This window comes from Nipponia nippon, unplaced genomic scaffold (genome assembly GCF_047370975.1).
Source record: "Nipponia nippon isolate SJK-2023a ecotype South Korea unplaced genomic scaffold, ASM4737097v1 scaffold_1, whole genome shotgun sequence".
Taxonomy (NCBI): Eukaryota; Metazoa; Chordata; class Aves; order Pelecaniformes; family Threskiornithidae; genus Nipponia; species Nipponia nippon.
In genome coordinates this window covers 140,545,244-140,572,593 of record NW_028262290.1, presented here as the reverse complement: position 1 = coordinate 140,572,593, position 27,350 = coordinate 140,545,244, and positions in this window count along the sequence as shown.

Genomic DNA, 27,350 nt, shown 5'->3' with positions numbered 1-27,350 from the left:
TAGGACATAATTTAAAATTTAGTGTGTGAATTGAATTCTTGTCAGTTTATGTATTTCTACTTCTTTCACTTATAGGCTGATTATAGGAAAGATCTGATTTTAGGACACCCTCTTTATTTTATTGTCTTTTGATCTGAAGAGACAAAATGGCTCCTCAGTCATCTCATAGTCAGTGACTGTAGCTAAAGAAATCTTCTTAACGTTATTGTTGTTAATGAGGGTTTGTCTTTGAATAATCTGTGTTTGACTACCAAATGGATCTAAAGAACTATCGCAAACAAAATAAAAATAGAATTCTATAAATGAAAGCAAACGATGGTTATCTCATATGAATCCCTTCTCTTTTCTAATCTGCTCAAAAGGCACTAGTTATATAGACTGAGACATGGACAAGGAAGATGCCATGAGATCACTATCTGCATCACCTGAAGCCACCTGAATCAGGCCCTGTTAATGGGATGCTTTCACCCTAGTCTACCAGGAAACATGCCAAAAAGAAAGGTCTGACTAATTATGGCTCTTTTCATCTAAGCACATAAAATCAGCACAATGTGACACGAATAGTGTGTGGCTTATTGTCAGAAACAATGGCTTTTCTGTGTGATGTTAGTACTCATTTAAAATAAAAATAAAAACAAAAGACCAAACAAAAACAAAAAAGGAAGAGAACAATTGCAAAACAAGTGCTGAATACAAATACCTTCTCAGTTACCTCAGCAATAACAATACATGTTAGCCTGTGTTCCCAGGTCTGAAAACTAAGTGTTTTTCAAGCAGGGTTTGTTATACCCGATACCTGGATGGAAAGACTGAACTGTGTTTTGACCCGTCCTCCATCACTTGAGAGGGATGATGTGCCATAGCAGCAGTGGCAATAGCCTGTGATGGTTTTCCTTAGCATTTTCCTACAGAAATGTAATGTGACATTTTTTGATGGTTTCCTCCCCAGAAGTTTAGGCACAACTTGAGCCAGCCAATATCTTTGCTGAAGGAAATGAAAGTTCCAGTTGCAGACAGCAAAGAGGGAAAATACAGAGGGTTGATCCCACAAGTCAGGACTTCATCATTTGTGCTTCTGGTTCAACACATAAACTACACAACTGCACCCATTGCAAAACACCTAGTAACAAGCAAACATCAACTGCTGAAAAAGTTTAATTTAGTTAGAGAGTTTGGATATTGCTGTTCTACTGTTCTCTGTTGTGAGATATAAGAAAAAAAACTCTTCATCATGAGAGCAATTAAACGTTGGAAGAGGTTGCCCAGAGAAGTGGTGAAATCTCCCTCGCTAGACATATAAAATACTTGTCTTGACAGGGCCCTAGATGACCTAATCTAAGGGCTCCAGGTGCACCTAAAAGGAGCTCCTGGGTCAGTGGGCAGAAAGTGTGGGTGGATGTCCCCGGTGAGGCTGGTCAAGGCCATTAAGGCCTATTGGTGCCCTCAGGGTCCTGACAGATTCTGTGATGTGTGACATTTCTAATAAAAATCCATACTTTCAACTGTGCGTAACTTATCATTAAAGATGCTGTTCTTAAACAAGTTACTGCTTTTGGGTTTAGCCTGAAAATTAGACAAAAGTTATGCAGACATACATGAACAATACTTAACAGTTTTGGTGGTGTTTGAGATTTATTGTGTTATGACTATGTCCCTCTAGCCAGGCACCATGCAGTAATGCCAGTGAATCCTTTGTGTATGGAAGGGGAAGACTGCCTAGATTCTGCCTTGATTCTGCCCTCACAACTTTATGCGTCTAGTCAGGATACTCAATTTATAACCCTATCCTAACCTCTATAGTTGATGGAGAGAAAGATGCATGTCTAAAGGGCATTTCAGCCCACCCAAGCTCTGGATGTCCCCAGGTAAGTTTGGAACACATCCAAACTCTGTGTTCCACATGGATTTTTTCAGATTTTGTGTATGACCCTTAGCTGTCATTTTGTGTATGACATCTTAACTTTCAAACAGAGAAATTCAGGCAGTTAGCAAAACTATTGCTGATGTATCAATCAATATATCTGATAAATAAGTCAGGATGGAGACCAGCTGTGTCATCTAGGCATTCTTTCTGCTACCCAACTGACTCCTGAATTAGAGGGCCACAGACTAAGCTAGTAATGTTCTGATTATATCACTGGTTGCAGCTAAGGAATTGCAACTAGCAAGCAATCCCTTCTTGGTGTTCCTTAAAATTTTCCCCTTTGCATAACCTTAGGGGAACATCTGGTTACTAATTTACACCTACCTGCTTGCATAGTCATTTAACAACTTCTGAAGTGCACTGGTGATATTCAGGACTGAATATTGCCCTAGGGCAAATGTGTTTAGTAGAGGATCAGGGAAAGTTCATAGCAAAAGCAGCCCAGAACGCACCAGGAATACTCTTCAGATAGCATACAGTTGACCATTCTTACTTTAATGCAGTCGTTTTGTATAAAGTAGTTAAGCACAAGCTGTATTGACTCAGTGCCTGTCCTAAGGTCAATCTATGGTCAGGCGAAGGGCCTCAGATTTAAGGCCTATGGGGTTAAGTGCAAGCTGCTTTAGAAGTTAAACCCTAACTTTTGTCCCCTGAGTAATATACATTGTGAATATGACTTATGATACCTCATAATAAAAAAAACCTGGGCTGCCGCCATTCCTCAGGTAGATGGAATATGTCTCGGCCCATGTAAGCAGATGTCAAGGACTAATGTCTAGGGCTGCTTGTCCAATGACAACCTGGAGCCTAAAGAATATCATTGGTTCACACATGCTCACGAAAAGCATCTTTGATACTTCAACTATATCTTCAGATATCTGAAAGTTTAAAAATGCATCTTGGGATGGTATTCTGAAACTTATTATTCAGTCAGTGTTCAGATTTTTAGGAAGAGATTATTTAAATCAGTCTATAAGCTCAGATAATACGCAATTCAAATTCTTTCTCAAGTCACTTAGCTTTCTTTTCCATGTTTTGAAAACCCTCAAGCAAGCCTCATATTTGGTGTGTGGGTGTGTGCATTGTGTGGGCTGTAACTGTGCTGATTTTTCTTCAGAGTCAGTTGTTGCCTAGAAGCAGTAGAGTAGAAAGCATTGGTGGATAAGCTTGAAGCTGCTTAACTGGAGAAGACAGTCCACACCTTTTAGCTTAGGACCCAGAAGATTCCAGTTCTCAAGCAGGTAGAAACAGTTGAGAGAAAACAACTCCATAAAATCATAATGGACTGGAGGTGCAATTCTCATTTATTGGTTCCAGGAAATAATATCAAGCTTCCATGGACACATTTAGAAAGCCCTAAACTTAGGAAATACTTGCAAATTTTGAGCTGTGCCGCAGGGACCACCATAAAGCAGAAAAATACCCTTAGCTTTCAGTCCAGGGCAGATATGATTTCTACCCAGCTGCTGTTGCAGCCTGAGGTTGTTCCTGCATCCAGTTCTGCACTGGCTGGTCAATGTATAATATTTCTAACGAAGGCTTTGTCACTGAGGTGGCAACATCTCTCTAACCAGCTTCTGCCCAGCCTCCCAAATCTCACATGCACACAGCAAGGCGAGCTGTGCTCTGCTGCACTCTACAGCTCTCTACAGAGATCTACCACAAAAAGTCCTGAGGCTACCACAGAGATCTACAAGGAAATTTAGTCAAGAGGTGGCTTTCTGAAAGCAGAAAGTAACATTTCAATTAGCATTAAATAACAAAGTCATTAATGGTTTGTATTTGAACTGTAATCATATATCATCACATCATGGAATAAAGAACAAACGGAGTATTTCCAAACCGTTCTGGAGCAGAATTTAGAATCTTTGGAACAAAACACTTCCAGGAAACAAAACCTGAAAAATATTTGGAGTGAGTTCCAAATATCTAAGTCTTATTTCTTTTCCATTTATCCTGAAATTTAAATTCAGATTTAAAAGTTAGGATGACCAACTGTGAGTTTTATCATCATCCAGTCAGTTTGTGTGACTCATAAAAATAGAATTTCTAAGGCCACCAGAGGTAAAAAAGTGGGAAAAAAATACACAGTCCTAAAGGCAGGCTTTTTTTTTTCCTTTCCTTTTTACTATCCTAAAATTTCTTTTCTGTTTCAAATCTTCTTTCAGCCCTACCTTTACTTGAAAAATACTGTTCTTGTGAGTCAGCACACTCTGCTGGTACACCAAGAGAATGTGACTGACACAGCAAAAAAATTTTCCAATAATAAAGCGTGATATGCAATTAAAAAATAATCAGTTATATCTTCTGAGAAAAGGAAACAAATGGCAATAATACATAAAACACAGCTCACCTACACCGTGTAGTTAATTCGTTAATACAGCTTGATTCATATAACTATATTAAAAAGGAGTTGGTTCACAGCCTTAACTCTGTTTTTAAATAAAGACAGCAACTGTTTCAGAAGGAAGTAATTAGATGCAAGGCAATTAGACCATGGAGTGCGCAGTGCTCCAGTGGGCCCAGATTCAGCTATCATCTTTTCAAGCTTGAAAAATGTGAAAGGAGCCTGAAATATATCTTCAGATCCTGTCCTTGAATGTAAGGGGCTGGGGACAAGAGGAAACTCCCTGAATCCAAGTGTGACCCTGGGGCTCTAGTTCTACTTCTGATCTCTAATCAGCTGTGCAAGGAAGCCTTTGAGAGCTGATGACCATCGGTATTTTCTATGCTCTTTGTTCAACAGCTGAGGAGATTTTAGCACCAACAATTGTCGAACCTAATCAGGAAGAGTTGAGTTTCCCTGAATTTACATCATGAAATTCTGGGTAAATGTTTACTATTCTCATGATACCACATTTTATAAATAGATAATAGTTACACAAAGCATTATCTCTGAAATTGCAGGAGATTTCTATGAAGTCTCCTTGTGTGTTTCTGACCAGCTTTGCTGTTTCACCAAGAAGCCCCTAAATCCAACTTCTTTTGGTCTTATTTGCTGCTAGCTGTTATACTCCTACGACATTTCACTCTATTTTTGGATAAGCTAATTCAGTGACATTAATCTATATGGAAAAGGGCTTTGGAAGAGGCAATAAGAAAAAAGAACAGTAACTGGGAAGATGAGTTATGCATATGTTGCAGATATTCAGACATACTTTTCTTATATATGCTATTTTACATTTTGAAATTCATTTGCAATACTGTGTCCAGTAATAACGAAACCAGGTTATTCCATTTGCTGTGGATCTAATAGAACAAAGTCTCTTATTTGTATGTGTCAGTCCTACGTCCTTGCACACACCATTACCACCACAAACCTCGATTTCCCCCCTTCCCACTTTCTGTGCCCTTCACAGCACCTCAGATTCCTCCTGTTGCTTCACTACTGAACTGAGCGAGCGGTGGTGCCTGCTATTGCCTGTCCCAAGTGGTGCACTGCTGCCTGACCAGGCAGTGCCCAGCACGGCGACAGGCCCGCCCCAGGGTAAGCAAGTGCAGCATAAACCTGCTGAGCTCACATGGCTATCATAGTGTAAGCACTACCAATTTTCACAAAACCTTTAGGAACTTGATTATCTTTTGCTGGCACAACTAGTCAAAATTGGCCATCAGGCTCAAAAGATTCTGCAAAAAAGGTGCAGGAACTAATGGACACACAAATTAATTAAAGAACAGTCAGATTAACCAAGGGGAAATAATGATGCACATTCAAGTAAGTCAGTAGACAAGGAATGTTTTCCTTCATTTCCATCATCAAAAGACAGCAATATCTTTTTGATAAGAATTATCCAGTTAGGATGTAAAAGAACTTAAAGCTGTCAGAATTATCTCATCCGATTTAAAAATGCTATACCTTTAGTCTTGATTTTAAGTGCATGAACCAGTTCCCTAAGCAGCATCAACTTTCAATTATGTTTAGTGCAAAGTCAGCCATTGTTACCATTAACATTGTCCTGTTCAATCACACTGTCTGTAACCACCCACTAATAAGAATTAATGAGACAAATCTGCCTTGATTTAGTTTCAAGGAACCTGCAGGAATTCTGTCTCTTGGGAGTGTTTCATTTATTCACCACCTGTATCCTAAATGTGTTTTCTTAATTTTGGAAGACGCAGCAAATCTGCCTGTCTCTTTGCTCTGGTGTTGCTGTTCCTTGCATCAAACTTCCCGTTCCTCGGGGGCTTTCCTGTTAAAACCTCCTTCTGTACACAGCATATTTCTGAAAGGCAAACCCAGTCTCCTAAACCCCATGGACTCTGGAGGTCACACATGCTGTATGCATCCTCTGGAGTGAATAATCTTCTGCATCTGCTGGAACTTGCCAAATGGGTTCAACTGCTTCCAGCAGCTGGTCCAGCCAGACTACGTGGCGACAGTGAGGAGATGCAGAGCCAGAGGCCACTGCAGAAGAATATCAGTAAGAAAGACAAGTGTTTATGAAAGAGTACAGAGAATGAAGTATTCCCAACAGAAAAAAACAAGGTTACTTCAAAAGATCATTTTAACTTTAGTAACCTTTCAAATAATTCAGGGAGTCACTTCCTCAGGTTCATTCATTGTTATTACCATTTTAGATTTGTTTTGTTTTTATAGCTGTCTTATTTCATCTTAAACATATCTCTTTAGGGGCCAAGGATGGAATGATATGACAATCGCAGAGTTCTGTCCTGGTGAGACCATCCCTTACTTGACTGTAGCAATGATTTCTGCTGTAATTCAGCTATGTAGGCTTCATTGGCTTAATCGGGTCCTGAAAACAGTACAAACACACTTGTTTTGAAATCCCAAATTAACTGCAAAGATGTTTGTGTTGTTAACATCACAAAATTTCTCAACTAGATGATGAAATACTGAAATCGGAAACAGCAAAGCATTGGGTGGAAGATGGGCTACTCACCTCTACCAGGAAAATCTTTTCTCAGTGTTACAACCTCCTGCCTCTTCAAAACAACAGAATACATGGCACTAATGCTCACAGGAGTAGAATACATGAAAGAATGTATTTTTCCCTGACGTACATGATAGCTCCTGTCAGTGCTAATGGTATTTACATGCACATTCAGAGACAGCTGTATTCCATGAAATGGAAAACAGATGGTCAAGGGGGTATTTAATAAAAATATCATTCACCTTAAATGCACTGTTTACAAAATGTCAATTATGTTTTCATTTTATTAAGCCAGAAGGGATTAAATAACAAAGATAGAATGAAGACAGAAAATTAAGAGAATAAATTAGCAATCAATGCATTGGAAAAGCCGTAAGCTAGTATTATCAAGTAACAAAGTGATGTTACTGAAGAAGTAACCTTGTGCTATGATAGGGACCTTTCAGTTAAAGCTAATAAGAGCAGGAAGGCATTTTCCCAGAACCCTTGCACAGAATTTTATTTCCAATCCAATGCTTTTAGTGGCAAGAAAAAAAAAAAAAACAAAACTAAGTGAAACATGAAATTCTCTGAAATTGTGAAGGGAAAGATCTGCTTCTGCCCTTCACCTCACTTTCTTCTTTTTCAGTGAGGAGAGGGAAGATAACAAAAAGAGAAACAAAGGGGAATGGACTGTTGCTACTCACACCATGCTGCATTGCAAACAAAATTTAAAAAAAAAGATGTTGTAAAGCAAACACATTGATTTTCCAGATAGTTCTGTGCCAAATTTGTGTTAATAAATGGAATCCTTATTTTTAGTTCTTAGTTGTCAGGTACTGAAATGCCACAGCAACTGAACTGAATTGCCTCAGCAAGTGAATTAAATTGCAGATTTGGTCCTTCCAGAAGAAAGTTGAAGGCAATTGCTAGAGGAGGAAGAAGCCTGAATTTTTATAATTCATTTTAGTGTATATGTGAAGGACTTCTCTTTCCATTACAATAAGTTTTAAGGCTTTCATTTCAGCTGTATTTTTTTTTAAAATCATTTAAATCTTATTGCAAATACGTACTTCTTTGAATTCAATATTCATTTCAAATATGCGTATCTTCCAATACACAAATGTAAATAGGTAAATATAGCAAAATATACCGTGTATATAGTAAAGTAAAATAACATAGTGTGTTATCAAATGGATGCAATTCCCTCCTGAGCAATGCCCCTGACAATAACATCATTATAGATTATACAATATCCAGATGATCATTTTATTGACAGCTTTGTACCCTTGATGTCTATTCTCGAAACTGTAAATCTGATCCCGTCAGAGTCAGAGTAGGAAGCTGCGACATTTAACTTCATACATTCTTTTCTTCCAGTTCACCAGTCCTCTTCACCTGCTAACCCTCTGTGCTGCAGCTTAAATTTAATTAGCCATGAAGTCTTTTCTAAGATAAGAGTGAATCTTGCATCTGACAGGTTATACAGCCCTGAACATAAGTCCACATTCCTTCTCTATGGACCTGGTATATAATTAACATATGCTGATCTTCATAAATATGCTGAAAAGGGTCCCACACTGGCTTCTAATGCTAATATTCCTACATTATAATCTGGTACTGTCTGTTTGCCTCTGGCTTTTAATTTCTTTCATAAAATGATAATGTGTCATGTTTTAATATGGTGGTTGTATAATTGTCTCTGGATGTGACTAGCAATTTCTCAACTATGATTTTTTTCACGGCAAAATGTACGTTTACTGAAACCTAAACCATTCATGAGAATTCTGCAACCTAACAAAATGGAGAAAATGTCAGAATACAATGTATTGACCCTTTTTCAAAGGAAAATTTTCATTTTCCACTTGAGAATGACTTGTTCATGCAGCACAGTTGATTTATATTAAAAAGCTACTGTTTAAAACCCATTAAAATTCAAACAAGATGTTTTGATATGTTCAAACCAACCATTTGGCTTAAATCCATTTTTATTCAACTGAAAAACATTCATCTCAAGAATATCTTTGAGATTTTTATTTTCTTGTGTCAGCTGACAGTGGATGATAAACCTCAAACATTGCTGAATGGGGAACCCTCTTTCTTATCAGCCACTATGTGTCCTTATACTTCAAGCCTCCTTTGGTGTGTTTAATGTCATCCTTTACCAAAATTTCATTGCTCTGCAAAGGCTGGTGCTTGGATTACTGAACACTCCTGAATTTTTATTGGTTTGACTTGATGCCCCACCACCACCACCCCACTTCATTTGACCTCAGCAGGGACCACAGTGACCTAGGGTCTTCCAGATGCTTTGATTTCTTTCTAACTTTAGCTATAGCATCACTGGAAGATGCAACTGTGACTTCTTTTCTAAGTAACACTTAGGTGCATGTGAACCACAGAGTTAAAAAGCTGGTTTTAGCCCCTGGGCTGCAAGATAGAGCTGTAGTTTGTGCTCTTCACTGGTGGACATTATGGAGCTGGACTGCAGGTACCTGTAGCCCAGACACTTCCTGGGAAGGTTTCAAACTGGGAAGGAGGTGAGAGTAGTAACAAGAGGACTGGCGGTAGTAGTTGCAACACTGAGCAACAGGCTCATAGGGCTGTCAGCGGAAAGTGCCCTGATTTCAGTCTACCTCAGCAAACACCTAAAGATCACTGACTGACCTAACCCTTCCCACCTTTCCCCCAAATCCACTGTGCCCACTAGCTTATTTTGCCCTCCAGGGTCTGACCCTATCTCCTGGCAGCCAGATCGTCACTGTGACCGTTCTTGTTGAACACATAGGATTCACCCTGAAAAATATAACAGTAGGAATTTTGACATTTTGTTAATATTTTAAGGGGGACTGATTCAAAAGAAACTAATCTGCCAGAGAATCAGAGCCACTCACAAGACCCCCACTCTCCGATGTGAAATACCTGAGCCTTCCCAAAGCTAACAACTGTACTATTAGCTGCTGCGTGTGTATTCAATTTAACATTTTCAGTATGAACTGCTTAAAGCATGACCCCTCTTTCCCTGCAATAAAAAGCTGTGTGCAAAATCTGCAGAAACTTAGAAGTCTGAAATTGCTTGCTGTCTCCTCAGGGCACATGTGTGAATGCTAGTTGATTTGAAGAATAAAGGACAAAATGCCATTAGGATACAGCTGACTCTGATTCCATAGTCAAAATCCATTGTTTTACAATGTGCTTATATTTCTAAATCAGTATCGCTGTCAGTAAGGAATTGCCATTTCAGCACTTAGTAGTATTTGAAGCTGCTAAAGGACTTTTCTTTGATGCTGTGGCTTCATTATGCCATTTTTAGGAAGCAGTTGCATTTCTGATTGTTCTTTTTTTCCTTGATTAGGCAGGACTATTTCTGCTGCCGGTATTTTTGCTGATGTTTGGAGCTAGGTTTCTAATGCTTCATAACACAATTTTCACAAAAATCCTGAGCCCAAAGCTCGTTCCACCTGCAAACTCACCATCTGAAATTGCAAGTTAGTGAACACATTTGTCTATTTCTAAACTCATTGCAAACCTCTCAACTTTCTATGGGACCGGTGTGAGAGAAGACCATCTGGTTACATGAAGGAGAGCAGTATGGAAGACTGGGCTGCAAATGGAGCACCAGGAGTCCCCTTTCAATGAGGAGTCTCACCAGGATACAAGTCACCTTGGGGACGTGTCATGCTATAGGCTGTTGTCTTCTCAAGCATGAGTGGACAATGTCAATTATTTGTGTGATTAAGTATCATCACCACCCGGCTTGTCAAGGCCATGCCTTCATCAGCAAGGAGAGAGGTATTCGCATGACCCCAATTTTAGGCACAAAAAGATTGTTGCCTTAGTGTCCCTGCTCATCCTGTATAGTCAATAGTTAGAAAGTCCTTGGTGTATCCAACACTCACACAAAATCCCAAAACTTCCGTTGCTGCAGTTCCCTGGAGCTTGGGATGAAGGCCCAGCACAGAGTCATAGCCCTGGCAGGCCATGCAGATGTGGCCTTAACATCTCCCTCCCTTTATAAATAGCCCAAAGTCCCACCATTGCTTACAGAGGCTTTTCTGATTCTCTGAAACTTTGGAGTTTTTTCCCTTGCAGTTACAATATTTTGCCAAATCATCTCCTCCTCCATAAAGCATATCCTAACAACTTCAAGGGAGAGTGCTAAAGACAAAAAGGCTCAAGAAGGATGAGTGTGCAAAGAAATGCACCTACTTTGTCAAAGTAAAGCAGAACGTTACAGGAACAAAACATGGCTTCAGTGTGAGTGCAAGGAACTGGCATATTTATGGTGGTATCACTATGAAACTCAAAACACCAGGCTCAAGGGTGGTGAGTAGTGTTGGATGGAGATTAATAAAATGAAACATGATTGCTCTAAGGCTTAGAAGGTGAATAATACATTGGGAAATCTAATATAAAATTAATCTCACACATGCAACAAGGAAAAGCAGAAGCCACTGCATAATATTGAAAGTTAATCACAAAGTTCTGCAAAGTAGTTACATGAGGTGGTCAGAAAAGGTGATAAATAGGCATGGGAACTCCCTTCCCACTTCACAGTAGTGCTTCAGGTCTGGTTTTCCTAAAGCGCTGTCCATCAGTGATGTTGGTGAGGTGAACTAAAAACTAAACGTTAATAAAAAGGGCTGTGGTGCGGATGGGCTGACTGTGCATCTAGCTGCCTGGGCAGCAGCCAGCCTCCGGAGCTGCAGAGTGAGGGCTGGTGGACAGGGCCACAGGGTCCACAAGGGACAGACAGGAAGGACAAAACACCCCCACAGCCATCTGCAGGAGCCGTCCTGCTCCTGCCTCTGCACATGGGGACAGTTTGGCTCCTGCACTGGTGCACTTTGCAGTTGCTCGGCCAGTTTAAGACCCTTCCTGCTTTATTTGAAGCCACTCATTCCTGGACCCTTACTTCATCCACAGTCATATCTCCTTACCTCTCTCTGTGGCCACCTTCCTGAACTGGACTTTCACGTTTAAATAGAAGGAAGACGTATGGATGGGATTTCAGAGAGCCAGGCAGGTGTACAAGCACGTAGCTACACACAGCGGAGGGGAAGGCAACCTGCAGCAGGGGCAAAAATGCCTGCAGGAGGCAGGAGGTGACTAGGGGGACCTCTTACAATCTGCACTTCCAGGACACCAAGGCAACTAGATGACTAAAATACACGCTAAGCCTAGCCCAGAGGGCTCCCACTGGGCTGGCACTGTACAAACTAAAACCAACAGGTAGTCCTGCTTCCAAAGTACTGCCAATTAAAAAAAAAAAGAAAAAAATCTCCAAAGCTCCAAAGCAAAGCTGATTTTTTTAATATTTGAGTCAGAACAACAGGGCATTAATTGTGGTCATGATTTAATGGTAATTTTTTGGCATGACATTTGACTAGGCTTTAAAGAGATACTCATAACACCTATTTGTCCTTCAAGCCCCATTAACAATATGGATGTCTCTATAACAAACACATTAACAAAGGACCAAGCAGCTGTTACCCCTCCTGGTTTGAATTACCCCTATTTTCTTATCCAAAAATTGCAAACTATTGACTAGAGAGGATAACAATGCAGTAACAGAGTGCTGAGGGCCATAGCTTTTTGTATTCCTGACTTTACTTTCACAAAGTAGTCCTGCAGGCACTATTCAGTCTTAGAACAAGTATCTGTTATATAAAGAGTGCTTTTTTTGTGTATAACTCATCATTTCAGATGCTGACAGTACACAGCCTGACTTGCTGCTTGCTGCATTACCTGTTTTGTTGCTAGGAAACTTTTGAACAGGAGCCAATTTGCCTTTCAGCTATTTGCTTCATGTGAAGTTATATCGAAAAGGACATAAGCTGATCGTTACTTTAAACAATGCCCTCCAGTTTTTTTACATGGCACTGCGAGAAGCAGGGGATACGTGCTCTGCAATAACATTGGTTACGTGTATGATGAAGATCTCCCAAAGTTCAAGAAGAAAGGCAGGATTCACATCCAGTTTGGATTCTTACACAGAGAGCTCATTCATCTGGAAAGTAAAAATGCATCTGTATTGTGCTTAGCCTTTCCATTTGGGCAGCACTGTACCTTTTATATTTTCATTATTTGTACTACAGTAAGAGGCATGGCCCCAGCCAGAATCGCCACTCCATTGTGTGACCGAGCCTTTGCTTTGAAGAGCTCATAGTCTGACACTGTGCTTCTTGACTTTTATCAAGAAATTATGGCCTTTCACACTTTTTACAGACCTACTGAACAGAACTGGGCTGATGAAGAGGGAAAGTAATAAACCATTGCTAACAAGGAGACTGCCATGCTCTGGGGACTAGAGCTCTATGGCTACTAACCTCCAGCTGCAGTGTAATTTCCCAGTGGTGTTGCTCCAGTGCTTCCCAGCCTGAGTCACCCCAGCTAGCAGGGAAATGGGCTTGCTGAAGAGCCAGATACCTGAGACTCATGAAGGGGTGACAATCATGAAGACCTCTGATTGTGGTCACTGAGAAAGCCAATAGCTTTGTGTTTTGGAGGATCCACATGAATTCATAATTGCAGTTAAAATTTTCTGTACCTTTTTGTACCTAAAATATTATCAGTGATTTCGTTTTACTCCTTGGGAAAGGGACAGTTCCTGTGAAGCAAATTTTAAGACCATTTGAATACGTCTCATGCTCTGAAACAACTTTCAGAAATAGAGAAATCTTCCCCTAAGTTCACATATGCAGTGATGGCCCAAAAGCCGTAATAGTGACCTAGTAACACGTAGTTTTATTCTGAGTGCTGCACTCCAGGAAAGTGGAGGAGGAGGAGTAAATAAAAACAGGCCCATCTGCTCCACAAATGTATGCAGGTTCTGAAGATTTTACTCTTTTAACATTTGGGGGAGCCTGACAAATTCAGTGAGGTGGGATGGTGCGACCTGTTGGTGCAATGATTTGGGTAAGGCTTCCTAACACTGCCACCATGCTCTCCTTCCTAGAACGAGTCTTCCAACAGGGCACTAGACGTGGTGACTACCAAAGCTGACAATCTCAGCTGTGAGGAACTGCTTGTCTTGGAGCAGATTTAGATTAAAGGAAGAGGTTTTCTGTCCCCATCTACCCTTTGCTATATCAGTTCCAGGTCTTTGATTTCATACAGCTGTTTGCCATTTCATTGGATGTCCGTAACTGTGCTGTTTAGAATATCCAAGTTTTTCAGTATCTATCCTGAGGTGCTCACCTATCCACAGAGACTCTTTAAAGTGTTGAGGTTCACTGCAGATGCTGGTTATTGATAAATTTATTGAATTATTTTCTTTTTCTCTCTCACTTCTTTCTTTCATGCCACCATGACCATAACATGAATGTGCATCATACATAAATTTTGAAATAGCATGTACAAGAATATGGGGTTTTTATGTTTACTCTCTCACTGTACACATCTAAAATTCTTTTGAAACAGATGTTGCTGGATATTTTGCATGTTTTACACCTGTGTTTAAATATTCATGTTACACTGCGCTTTGCATTTGTCAAGATTTGTATGTGTCTTCCTCTCCGGCAGTATAATATTCTGTTATCTTAATACGTAATAACATATTACCATTATAACAAATATCTCTATAGCAACATAACTTTGCTTCGTACTTTGTAAACCAGTAGTGTTTACTACAAAAAACTTGCAGACTAAGTAAAATAATGCAAAGAAAAGGGGGAAAAAACCACAAGCACTAACACAGCAAGCAAATGCTGAAATCCAGTATTCCAGAGTTACTACTAAGGCAAGAGGATGAATATTAACCGGATGATGTTGGTTCCATTCCATAATAGCTTTTCAAAACCACTTTTTATTCTGCATTGAATTTAGAACAAAATAGAAACAGAATTTTGCTGGAAAATATATTTTGGGATTAAAAATTAAGATTTTGTGGATGTGAAAACCTGATATTAAAGACCAGCTTGTAAAAGAATGCATACATTTCAAGTGTTTTGCATTCACTAACCATTCCAGCTAGGTCCAGTGAAGGCAGGGCAGCACAAGTGGGGAAGTTCATATAGAATCACAGAAGTATTGATTGGAGAGGATCTTATCTAGTTCAGACTTACACTTGAAGCAGGATTATTGCCAACACAGGGTAAGATCAGAGGTAGCTTAATCTAGACAACTTTTGACACCTTCCAAGGATGGATATCCCACAGCGTCCCCAAGCAACCTGTTCCTGTCCTGTACTAGCCACCTAGAGAAAACATTTTCTTCATGCCCAACCTGAACCTCCCAAGCTCAACATGTTTTCCCCTGCTATGGCATCTGGCACTACCTGGTGGAATTTGGCTCCAGTATCTTCGTAACTACCTTTCCAGTAGTTGTAGATGGCTGTTAGCTCACATCTTCGTCTCTTCTTCGTCAGACCAAAAAAGCCCTGTTCCCCCAGCCTCTCCTTGCAGGTCACGTGCTCTCAGCCTGTGACCATCCCGGTACCTATTTGCTGGAGGCTTCTGCTGCTTCACCACTTCCTTCTTGAATTGGGTGTCCAAAACCAGACACAGATGTGGCCTCACCATGCTGAGTAGAGTGGGATAATCACTTCCCTCAATCTGCTGGTCACCATCCTTCTATGTAGCCCATACCAGTACACAAGTACTCCCTAAAGGGTTTTATACCCCATTAGCACCATCAAGGAAAACATCTAATAGTGCAGGCAGTTTCAGAGAGCTTGATTTTAATGGTTCAAAAAGTTCATCACAGCTTTGTGTTCCTTTGTGCTTGATTTCCTTTCCTTTTGATTTTCTCCTAAGTGGCAAATTGCATTTGCAATGTAACATTTTAATAAGTTGCTTTTTACAAATTAATATATTTAGGTTCCTCTGTGTTAGAGAAAAAGTCAAACCCACAGAGGAGATGATCATAGCTGTTTGAGGTGATTCATTGATTCTGAAGAGGTTTTTCCACCTGCTTAGATTGTTCACCTTTTAGCTAGTGTAACAGCAATGAAGACCATTTGAAGGTTCCTTTTCTGAAAGAAACAAAACTTAGACCATAATTACAGGCAAATTTTTAATTCTGGCTTTACAAATCTAAAATAAAATCCCCCAAGGCAAGTAGCAGATAGGATGGTTGGAGAGAGAGAAGGGCTCAGAGGGCTGGGGCACTACTTCCCCCTAATTTCCATGCACTCAACTCATCTGAGACATGAATGGCAACTCCACAGCCGCATAACTTGTCATCTGGATCACAAATGCTTCCAGTCCTGAGCTCTGAGAGTACTTTGTCACGATGCTTTGTCAGGATAGCCAAGATCTGCGTTCAGTGAAACGTTTGGGCTCACAGCTCATGAAAATCCCACTCTGATTCTAGATGGAAGGGATGAGGAGGAGGTAAGTGTGAGACTGTTGAATTCTTCCTTCAAAGCAATACTTAATTTTGCAAAAAACGTCAAACCCAAAATGTTCAGTGTGGCAACACAGCTGCGTTGGGATGAAAGGTCATAGGAGACCCTAGCTGATAGTTCAAAGTGGACCATCAGTCTCCTTTCAGCAGCAAAACTGAAAAGAGAGGAAAAGGCAGCAAGACACCCAACTATTCTTTAGCTGTAGTTAAGGAAATTTCATTACATAAGTCATTGCCTTAAATCACTGTCATCGTAGTAATTAATTTATTCTTTCACATATGAAACATATTATTAAATATATCACCCTTATTTGCTAATTGCTTATCGGAAGGTAAAATTGATGATTCCTGCATCGAATCCTTCAGTTTAACAAGCCCTATAATTTTCCCAGTAGCAGGCATAACTAGTGTAGCTTGGTTTCATCTCGTCCTACAGAAAGACCAAATGAATCACACTGGACAGCAAAACTCCTCAAGCATGGTCTCTATACACTTTGCTGGAGATAAAAGCAATGTAGGGCTTTTGTGATTTTGGGGTTACCTTGGTGTGTGAGAAACCTCAGATCAGTATGGTCTGGAATATTAAACATGCTATGCACAGAAGACTTTTCCAGGCATTATGCTAACTGAATAAAGCATATTTACCTTCTATCACATTTCTAATGAAAAATAAGTAACAGCAACTTCCAGTGCATAAAGACTTAGCACATTAATTCTACTTAAATATGTCAGTAAAGGAAAGTGACAACTGAGAGTGGGCAGAAAAAGCTGATGTTTTACAAGGCCACCTTCCAACGTTAGCTGAGTGCACACGTGAGGCACACTCACTGCATAGGGTCTCTTCTAAATGGGTTTGCTGTCCCCTGGAAAGAAAGACAGCATGTCCCTGCTTCTGCTGTGATTATTGTTAAGTGTGCTTAAGGCCTTATAAAATATTCCTATTGTAATATCATTGTGAAAACTATTGTCACCCCAGATACTTCAGTGGCCCACATATTTAGTGGGGAGATCTGAAAATGAGATGGTGAAAATGGGGTGAGCTCCAACCACTCGTGTGAAAGGCTTCAAATTATTTAAGCAGTCAACTGAAAGTATCACGTGACAGCAGCTCTTACAACATAACCTCCAAAAACAAGGTTGTTTTCTTAATTGGGACCTACATGGATGTTACAAGCTGAAGGATGCAATTAACTTGTCTAGCTTCTCTCAACCTGCATAATTTGTTTCTTTCATATTAAAATGTCTTATGTATTTCAGCTAGTGGCAGATAAAAGTAATCTGCTTTTTCCCCCACTTCCAGAGGTGTAAGGGCTTGCAATTCTCATTGAAATCAAGTGCTCACCTCAGGAAATCAAGCCAGTGACACCTCTTTGCTTCTTACAGAACTTGTCTGGGACTCGTGTTGAGAAAGAAACAATCTCTGTGGCAACAGTAGAGAAAGCTCACATCACTACAAGGGCCAATTATCCAATAAAAACAATATATGTTAGTGGTATTTATGATATAAATAATATTCAGGGGAAAAAAAAAACAACCCACAAATATTTCAAAGAACAGCTATGCAGCATTAAACAGAAAGAATGTGTTAGCATCGCTATCATGCAACATCAAGGTTCATTTAACCGCATGGTGTATGTCCACTGTGAAATTTCTTGGGACATAGATCCAAATTTGAAGATGGCTTGAGAAAAAGTTAACATTTTAATTATGAATAGAATTTATTCTGTTATGCTTTTAGGGCAAGGGCAAGTCATCAGCTCACGATGAGACTCAAGATAGGCTAGAGCAAAAGACCAAAACTTCAGAAGAAATTAAATGCAGCAGCACAGCCTAGAGTCTGACAAGGTCGTCATGCTGCTGCACTGAGAAGATACTGAAAAAATAAGCAAAATTTAGGAAAGGTTAAAAATTCAAGAGAAAAATATCAATTTTAATTTCAAAACATGGAGCTTTCTTCTGAATATTTACTTCATAGTAGAGTGATATTTTGTCATTTAATATCACATATGGCAATTAATGATTATATCTATGATTTTTTTTATATCTGGCATTCATTGAAGCTTCTGCAAACTGGGCTCAATAGTTTCCTCTGCAAACACAAAAAGTTTGAAGAAAAGTAATAGTTTGGCGGTTATGACTGTTTAAAGAGGTATGACATGGTAGCTAGTCTTTTCCAAGTGATACATCCTACAGATAAAAAATTTGAGCACTGTAAAAATAACAGGAGTCTTTCTACTGACTGCATTGTATTTCCCCAAAAATTCTGAGAGATCCGTTGTTTATAAGCAAAACTATGCACTTTAGCCATGCATTTTAAGTATCTGAAGTGTTTGAAATATGGTTTGTACCTGTAAGTTACTACAATTTAAAATAAAAAAAAAAATAGCTATAAACAAGTTTTGAATCACTATAAAGGTGTCAGAGAGGAAGGAATTTTGAACAAACCTTGTAGCTAGTAATTTTGAAAGCACTTTGTTCCTCACAGCATTACTTTAAAATCCTGGGAAGACTGCTGCCAGCAGAGTGTGCCCTCTTTCCATTCAAGCTGTGTGAAGATGGTCCCAGCCAAAACTCCAGCAGTGTATAGTTGCCTTTGGAAAATAGAGTGATACCATTCAAGCAGAAATGTGAGAGAAATGTTAATAAAATATGAAAATTAAAAATCCCCTGCCATTATTTTGCAACTGTGGTGTTTTATATAAAACCTTCATCTAATTCAACAATGTAGAAGCATATGAGTTTATGGAAAGATGTTATTCTTAATGTAGTGTGGGATATACCAGACTGCAAATTTTACAGCAGGTTAATTCAGCTCTAAAAAGTTAGTGAGAGATGCTGTTGACATAAAGAATATCTAGAGTACACATAACACACTGAAAAATCAGGGGATGTAACCCCGCTGCATTTGCTTTTTATGAGGACTGTGCTTATTTTTTTAAAATATATTGCTATCATTTATATAAGAACAGAAATAGATTTATATTTTGTATGTTATGCTTCTGGAAACAGAGTGCAAACAAATTTCCAAGCTGGATGACTGATTTGGGGTGGATACTTAAATATCTTGATGCTGCTGTACTCAAGGCCTTTCACTTCCATTATTCAGTACTTCAGGCTCCTTCTCCAAACATGGATTTGGGCATCTCAGTCTGAAAGGGTTGACTTGCTTTTTTTTGTTTGTTTGTTTGTTTAAAACACTTGTGTTCCTGCTTTGAAGTACTTTGATTCAGGTGACCTGGGCCACCATGCACTGATAGTTGTGGCTGGTTGATGGCTTGATTTCATAAATGTGCCCTAACAATTTACTATTTGACAATGGCGCTGCTACGCTACAGGATATATAAAGGCATAAAGTAATAGTGCCTGCTCAACAGAGCCTTCAGTCTTCCAGACTCTCGGTTCAGATATAAATGAGCATCTGAGAGCAGTTTTAAAGTAGTTGGAGCCCATTCATTTCATGCCATAACCATTACAGGAATCTCCTTCTTGCCCCCTACTGCTGCCAGGACAATCTATTCCCAGCAGCTGGTACCGGTTGCATGTCTCGTGTTGATGGCCCATAGGAATTCGTCAAGGGCAGAGAAGACAGATGCTTATTACAGAACAATTTTAATGTATTGTTACTTCCCAGAGGTCACCACTGAGACTAGGAAAGTTCTTTTCACTGTGGCAGTTCACTGCAGGAAAAAGACCGGCACTATACCTCTTTGTTTCACCTCTTATTTTTTAAGGATGGGTTTATGATGGAGACAGTGAAGACATCAGCAGGCAGAGCTGTTGCTGGACCTTCGGTAGGCTGCTTCTGAGCAGTGAGGGCTCGATCCACGGCCACCATGGCTTCTAAAGGAAGCAATTCTCTGGACTCAGTGACACTTTATGAGTGTGGGTCCCAATCTGTGATTATTCTGGGTTTCTCAAGTAAAAATTTGTGGGATTTGCTGGATAATTTTTTGTGAGGTGTGGGGAAGGAATGTCTTTAAATCTGTTTAGCTCAAATACTGCTATGCTGTGATGTGGGATTTGTCACTATTGCCTATAGGTAAAACTCTAATAAACTGTAATGAATGCTGGACACTTCGATCTAATCGAAAGCTATGGGATGTGCAAACATTTTCCAAAGATGGCAACAACATTTCCACATACCTCCAGGTGATGGCAGTGCTTCTTCAAAACCTGCAGAGCTTAGAAGTCATTACTACACGCAGCTCCTGTCCCCACCAACCGCTGCAGTCAGCTGATGGCTCGGCACTTACGGTGTCTGTCATGGTAAAGGACCCTGGCCTTCTCTTTTCTTTCAACTCTTAAAAATACTGTAAAGAGTAAAAGTGTCCTTGTAAAGGTAGTGGGGTATGACAGGAAGAACTTAGTAGCTTGACTTCTGTGGATTTTTTTAGTTGAGCTTTATCTTCAGTGATTTCTTTTCTTACTATAATTCTCCTCATTAATATCTTCAGGCCACTCCAAAATCAAGCTTTCAGCTGTGGCTGTGATGTGGGTGGCTGATTAAATAATCTATTTTTACCAAGATTTTGATAATACATCTTGAATCTTTATGTTCCAGGTGTCAGAGAGGAACCCCCAAAAGACAGAAGAGCATTAAGAAGAAAATGTATATCTTAAAAGAATCAGCAAGAAAATTGTTCAACCACCAGCTCACTGATAAAAGTAATAATTTCATTATTATTCAGGGAGGACCAAAAATCCTGCTATAAATCTGCAGACCTTGCCCTGCATCTCTTAGCATGGATCAGAAAGGATACGCATGCTATTTACAGAATTAAGGATCAGGTTCCACTTCCCTTTTAACCCTTACTTATTTTTTAAATGATTGCACGTCTCAAATAGACTTGCACAGGTCTTAAATAACGTACAAACTATCCATGCGAGTAATTTGTTCATTAAGCGCAAGTGTATTTCCAAATGAGGAATAAATTTCTTACTGAAGATCAGTTACACTAAGAGCGTTGTTAAACGGTTGGAAGTGTGTAAACATGGTTAAAGTGCCAACACAAGCAGGCAATGTAGAGGAGAGTTTGGATGCCAAACCATGACCTGGAACAGAGACTGAGCCAAAGTCTAACCTGGGGTTCAGATACACATTTTGTAACTGGCCTTCAGCCAGTTTTAGCCATTCCTGCTTTCATGTGAGTTTAGCCATTTATGCTTTTACTTGCACATGGCCATGGCTTGACAATGCAGTTAAAACAGAGGCCTGGTGGGACAACTTATATGAACAAATATTATTTTAAAAGGTGTGGTGGGTTGACCCTGGATGGACGCCAGGTGCCCACCAAAGCTGCTCTATCACTGCCCTCCTCAGCTGGACAGGGCAGAGAAAATATAACAAAAAGCTCGTGGGTCGAGATGAAGACAGGGAGAGCTCATTCACCAATTACCATCACAGGCAAAATAGACTTGACTTGGGGAAATTAGTTTAATTTATAACCAATCAAATCAGAGTAGGGTAACGAGAGAGAAAAACTAAATCTGCGGTCAGTTCATCACACGTTGTCTCTGCCACTCCTTCCTCCTCAGGGGAGGACTCCTCACACTCTTCCCCTGCTCCAGCGTGGGGTCCCTCCCACAGGAGTCAGTCCTCCATTAACTTCTCCAACGTGAGTCCTTTCCATGGGCTGCAGTTCTTCACGAACTGCTCCAGCGTGGGTCCCTTCCATGGGGTGCAGTCCTTCAGGAACAGACTGCTCCAGTGTGGGTCCCCTGCGGGGTCACAGGTCCTGCCAGAAATCCTACTCCTATGTGGGCTCCTCTCCACAGGCCACAGCTCCTGCCAGGAACCTGATACAGTGTGGGCTCTCCACGGGCTGCAGCCTCCTTCAGGGCACATCCACCTGCTCTGGTGTGGGGTCCTCCACAGGCTGCAGGTGGCTATCTGTTCCACTGTGGACCTCCATGGGCTGCAGGGGGACAGCCTGCCTCACCATGGTCTTCACCATGGGCTGCACAGGAATCTCTGCTCCGGTGCCTGGAGCACCTCCTCCCCTTCTTCTTCTCTGGCCTTGGTGTCTGCAGAGTTGTTCCTCTCACATATTCTCACTCCCTTCTCTGGCTGCAATTGTGCAGGTTTTGGGTTTTTTTCCCCTTCTTAAATATGTTATCCCAGAGGCACTATCACCGTCGCTGATGAGCTCAGCCTTGGCCAGCAGCGGGTCCGTCTTGGAGCCGGCTGGCATCGGCTCTATCGAACACAGGGGAAACTTCTAGCAGCTTCTCACAGAAGCCACCCCTGTAGCCCCCCCGATACCAAAACCTTGCCATGCAAACCCAATACAAAGGGTATAGCTTGTTCAGAAAGTAGAGGCAAGGCAAAAAGGAAGGAGACTTTGCCCTTTAAGTCAAGGATACATACAAATGCTTTGATTTAGATGGTAGTGCATTCTGCTGAAAGTTTCTCAATGGTGATTAAAGAGGAGAATAGAGACACTTCATAACACTGATGAACACATAAAGAAGAACATATGCATGAAGATTTTTGTAAGCTCTTACAGAAACATCCCTAATGCACATGTTGTCATTAGTGGAGATTTTAATTACTCAGATACCAACTAGACATGGAGTACAGACTGTCCATCAAACCGCTGAAATGTACCAGTAATAATCTGTGATACAGTAGATGGAGACCGCAGCTAGAAGGGATGGTATTCCACATACGATTCTCATAAAGAGCAGAAAATGCCTCTCTCAAAGCAGAAGGTAACTGAGATGAGAATGGCCATTAAATGACAAACTTCGTGATCATTAGGATAGGAGAAATGAAAGAAAAGCTAGAATTACAGATTTCAGAAGGGCAGACACCACTAAACTCATAAGATTTGTTGACAACATCTTCTGTCAGCACTAAAGGGAAAAGTTACAGGCAGCAAGAATATCAATTAATTAATATTAAGGACATGAGCTAATTATCTAATTGTGGAGGGGGCATAGGAAGTATAGTATAAGATTGTTTTGACAAAATAATAAACAATCATGCAGTTTAGCTACAAGACAGAATCAGAAAGAAAGGCCGAGCTACCAAGGATGAATACAGAAGTACAGCACAACTGCTTGGAAAGGCAAGGAATAGAATGAGCTGCCATTAACACAAGACATCCAAAATAAAAGTACATCATAGTTAAAAGGAAAACTAAGACAACGATTTTCAGTAAGATAATCTTCACTAAAAAGAGCACTATCAAGTGAGGTAACATAATTAATATGTGGCAGAAAAGAAAGACCTCATCTTTGAGTATTTAATGTGTTTGAATCATCTGGGTCTGATGACTTCATCCCACAATACTTAAAAAGGTTGGATAATAATTTTCAGCACTGCTAACAATTATTTTTAGTTATTCAAGGAGAAAAGAGATATTCAGCAGCATATTAGAGACTTGTCTTTAAAAACTGAAAAAGGAAGAACTGGGGAATTGAAGACCCAGTAGCTTAACTTCAGTTAACCTGAAAAAGTGCCAGTCATGATCCAACCAAGTGTTTGTAACAGGAGACAAATTGCAATCAGCATTAATTAAGCCACCAGCACACTAAGTAAGTATAGCCCGATTAAACTATTGGAGGGTGAGTGGAAAGCCGTTCTCAGAGAGTAACTGTAAAGGATTAACTGTATGAATGGAAGACTGCATGGAGTAAGGTCCTGCAGAGGTCTCAGCTGCATCCAGATATCCTCAGTATTGTCACTAGTGATCTGGATCTGAAGACATGACCACTTTGAGAACAGCTCCAGTCATGCTGAAGACTAGAGTTCAATCCTTAGAAGTTGGAGATAAAGCTCTGAAGAATCGTGGTGCACGGACAAGAACAAGGTACTTCATTTGGTCCAGAAAAATTAACTGGACAAGAAGCAAATGCCTGTCTGTTACACAGAAAAAGAGAAGGGAGATGTTTAAAAATGGAAAGCTGAATAAAAATTAAAAATATTAAGGAAATGCAAATACCACTCTAAGATGAAAAATACAAGCAGAGCTAGCAAAGCACACAAGTCACACTCTGTCTGCTCTGCTCAGGCCTGATAAGGCCTCCATCAAAGGGCTGAGTTCAGTCTGGGGTGCTGTACTTCAAGGAAGGTGTGGACCAGCTGGACAAAATTCACAGGAGGACAGTGAAAGAGTAAGGGAAAAAATGGGTCTCTAAGTCCATAGTGACAGGACATTGAGCAAGAAAGATCGAGTTTTTTAAAAAAGAAAAATCCAGTGCTAAATCTGGTGAAGTCCTGGAAGAGATTGCTTGAAGAGGTAGGGAAAACTTATTTCTGTGTCTTCTTGTCTCATCACTCATGCATTTTTCTCAAACACTTGTCAAGACTGACATAGAGACAGCTGCAGAACCAGACGACCCTTTGAGATCCCTCCCAGCCCTATCTTTCCATGCTTCTAAGTTCTCAGCTCCTGAGTCTTTCCTTTAATGTACCTATTAGAAAGCAGCAAATGTCTTATTACTTTCATTACTTGTAATCGCTATGCTTCCCTGCTCTTTCCCACTATGCAAGTGTGGTCAGGTTTCCAAGAAAATCCTCTTTTAAAAAATTTCAAGTTATATTTCATATGACTTCTTTTCTTTTGCACTACAGACACCGTGTGGTGCTACTGATAACTACATAGTCTCTGATAGCACTTTGCTGTTAGGAATACCATACGGCAGGATTAAAGCTAGTGAAGCTGTGCAGGTACATTTTCTGTGCATCTCTGCATGTCAGGAAGGGGAATCCTTCCAGCAACCATGTAAGACTGGAACGAGAATCAAAGGTAGGAATCACCGTATTTGCCAGGAGAGTTAAAATTTGTAGAATTTGAGGTTATTCTGAGTTTCACAAGTTACCCGGTCTGTGAAAGGGCTGCAATGATGGTTGCAACTACAGAGACGCTCAGTCAGTCCTTTCTTTCACAAAATGCAGAGTATCACCCACATGATTTCCTTAAATCACGTCCTTCCTTAGCCAAAGCAGCTGTCTTTATAGTTCCTACAGAATGAAGAAACCATAACAGTGCCAGGCATTTGGTATCTTACACACAACCTCATGTAGGAGTTCTTAATTTTCAACAAATGATGCATTAGTTAGCTAGTTCACTAATGATTTCATTTTTCCTAACATACTAAATATGAATAGTGTGGTGTTACTGCAAAAATACTATTTTGCATATCACACATTTCCACGCTTTTTCCATTAATTTATATGATGTTTATATGGAGTAAAGACTGAACAAGATTTGAAGGTGTATAATTTTAATAGATTAGTTTTCATTTATTTATTAAACAAACAATTATCACTACTGATTTATCCATAAAAGGCTTAAAGTGCAGCACTAGCCTTGTTTTGCAAAGAACTCTCACTAGTCACAGGGAAAGGCTACATATTTTTACAATGAAAGAGTAACCTATATTTTTCACTATTGCAAATGCTTATAACTAAATGTTTCTATCTTGATGCTGGATGACATCTAGATCTTCATTGCATGAGTTAAAATCTGGAATAGCTCCAGTGATTTGTACTAAATTATTCACACCTGGAGATAAACAGGAAAATATTCCAGACTATGATTTCTGACACAATAAGTTTCTTATTTAACTCCCTATCATTTTCACTAGTCCATTACCTGTGAGATTGATGCTTTGTACTTTATTTTTGTTAATATTCCTCATATACAAAGGAAATCCATATGCTTCATTCTCAATTATCATAATTTTACATGATGAAAAGGAGGAAAATTACTAAATTTATGAGAAAAAGCAGAAAACTAAACATTAATATAGGCCTTTATGCATGTGTGACAGTCTTATCTTCTTGAAGAGAGACAAACAGACTGGTTGCCTTTGAAGGTACATTAAGCCACAAGCAGTCACAGCTACAAAACATTGCAATTTTTTTTAAAAGCAATCTTAGAGTACATACATCCCAACAGCATCTGTGCTAGTAGGAAAGTTGTGTATTTTAAGGGACAGCAGTTGGGACTTCAGTTCCATTAAAATCTGATGACGCTCAGAGGAAAAGATCTCTGCTAGTAAGTACTTACTAGCCCAGTTGCTTCAAATCTGGCCTTTGTGAGTTGCTGCCTTGGAAAATACAGGGACAGCAGATCTGGAGGGCAAATTTCTGTGTATTTATTATCCTGTTAATCAAAAGGCCTCATCTCATCCGTGGTGACCATCATTAGAGGCTAAAGAGGGCTGCCGCAACAGCCTTCAGGGGCACATCACAAACGTGTTCACAGCTGAAAAGGCAAGATTGCAGCACAACTACAGATAGGCAGAGGGAGCTGTATTCAACCTCCTCTTAGCAGAGCTCCCCGCCTCTGCTCAAGACACACACCCTTCCTCCTCCTGCAACACAGGCTTCAGAGCTTTTTCTAAAAAAGTGTTACAGTGGTCTGACATGAATGGGGGTCCCTGAACATCATGGTCGGCCAGTGCCCAGAGCTGCCCCGGCGCCATGTTACTAAAGAATTAGAGATATTTGGTCTAGCAGAGCAAGGCCGCTAAAGGGCAAACAAACAGCTCTTTTGCAAAAAAATCAGGCTAATTAGAGGGACATGGGCAGCTAAGCCAGCAAACCACTTGCTAGTTTTCAGCTTGCACATCTCTGTGATCTTGTCCACATGAGCCACGTGAGCGCTGGTGCCAGCAGAGGGGAGGAGGATGAGGTGAGAGAAGAGCTCCGTTTTAGGCAAAGAGCAGATCTACACTGGACAAAAGTGATCATGGGATCTAGACATCAACCCAGAGTGCCAGAGCACCTGAATAGCTGCAGTATGCTTATCCTCATCCATAACCAGTACTGTATGGTAGACCTATTTCTGTTAAACTATGACCTTATGCAATTGCTTTTTCCATGTGTCTCCCTCTACCCCCAATAAATTCTGAACTGGCAACTGATCTCAGCCAGATCTGATGGAGCAGCAGCTGTCTCAGAGAGATGGTTTCAGAAAACACCAGGAAAAGCATCTGGAGGGAGAAGACTTAAATTAGTGCCTTCATGGAAGCAGTTACACCAGGAGGGCCAGTCAGCATATCCTAGCTAATCCTGTATGCATCGAGGACTGCTTTGCTTCTTGCCTGATAAAGGACATGGAGACAGAGTTATTGTGGTATTGGAAGTGGGAGGGCATGGGCAGAGTTTATAAAGTGAGCAGAACATAGTCACATCTATTCATTATAATGTGGCTGATGCACACCAACTCAAGACCAATAGTACTTGGCCTGTC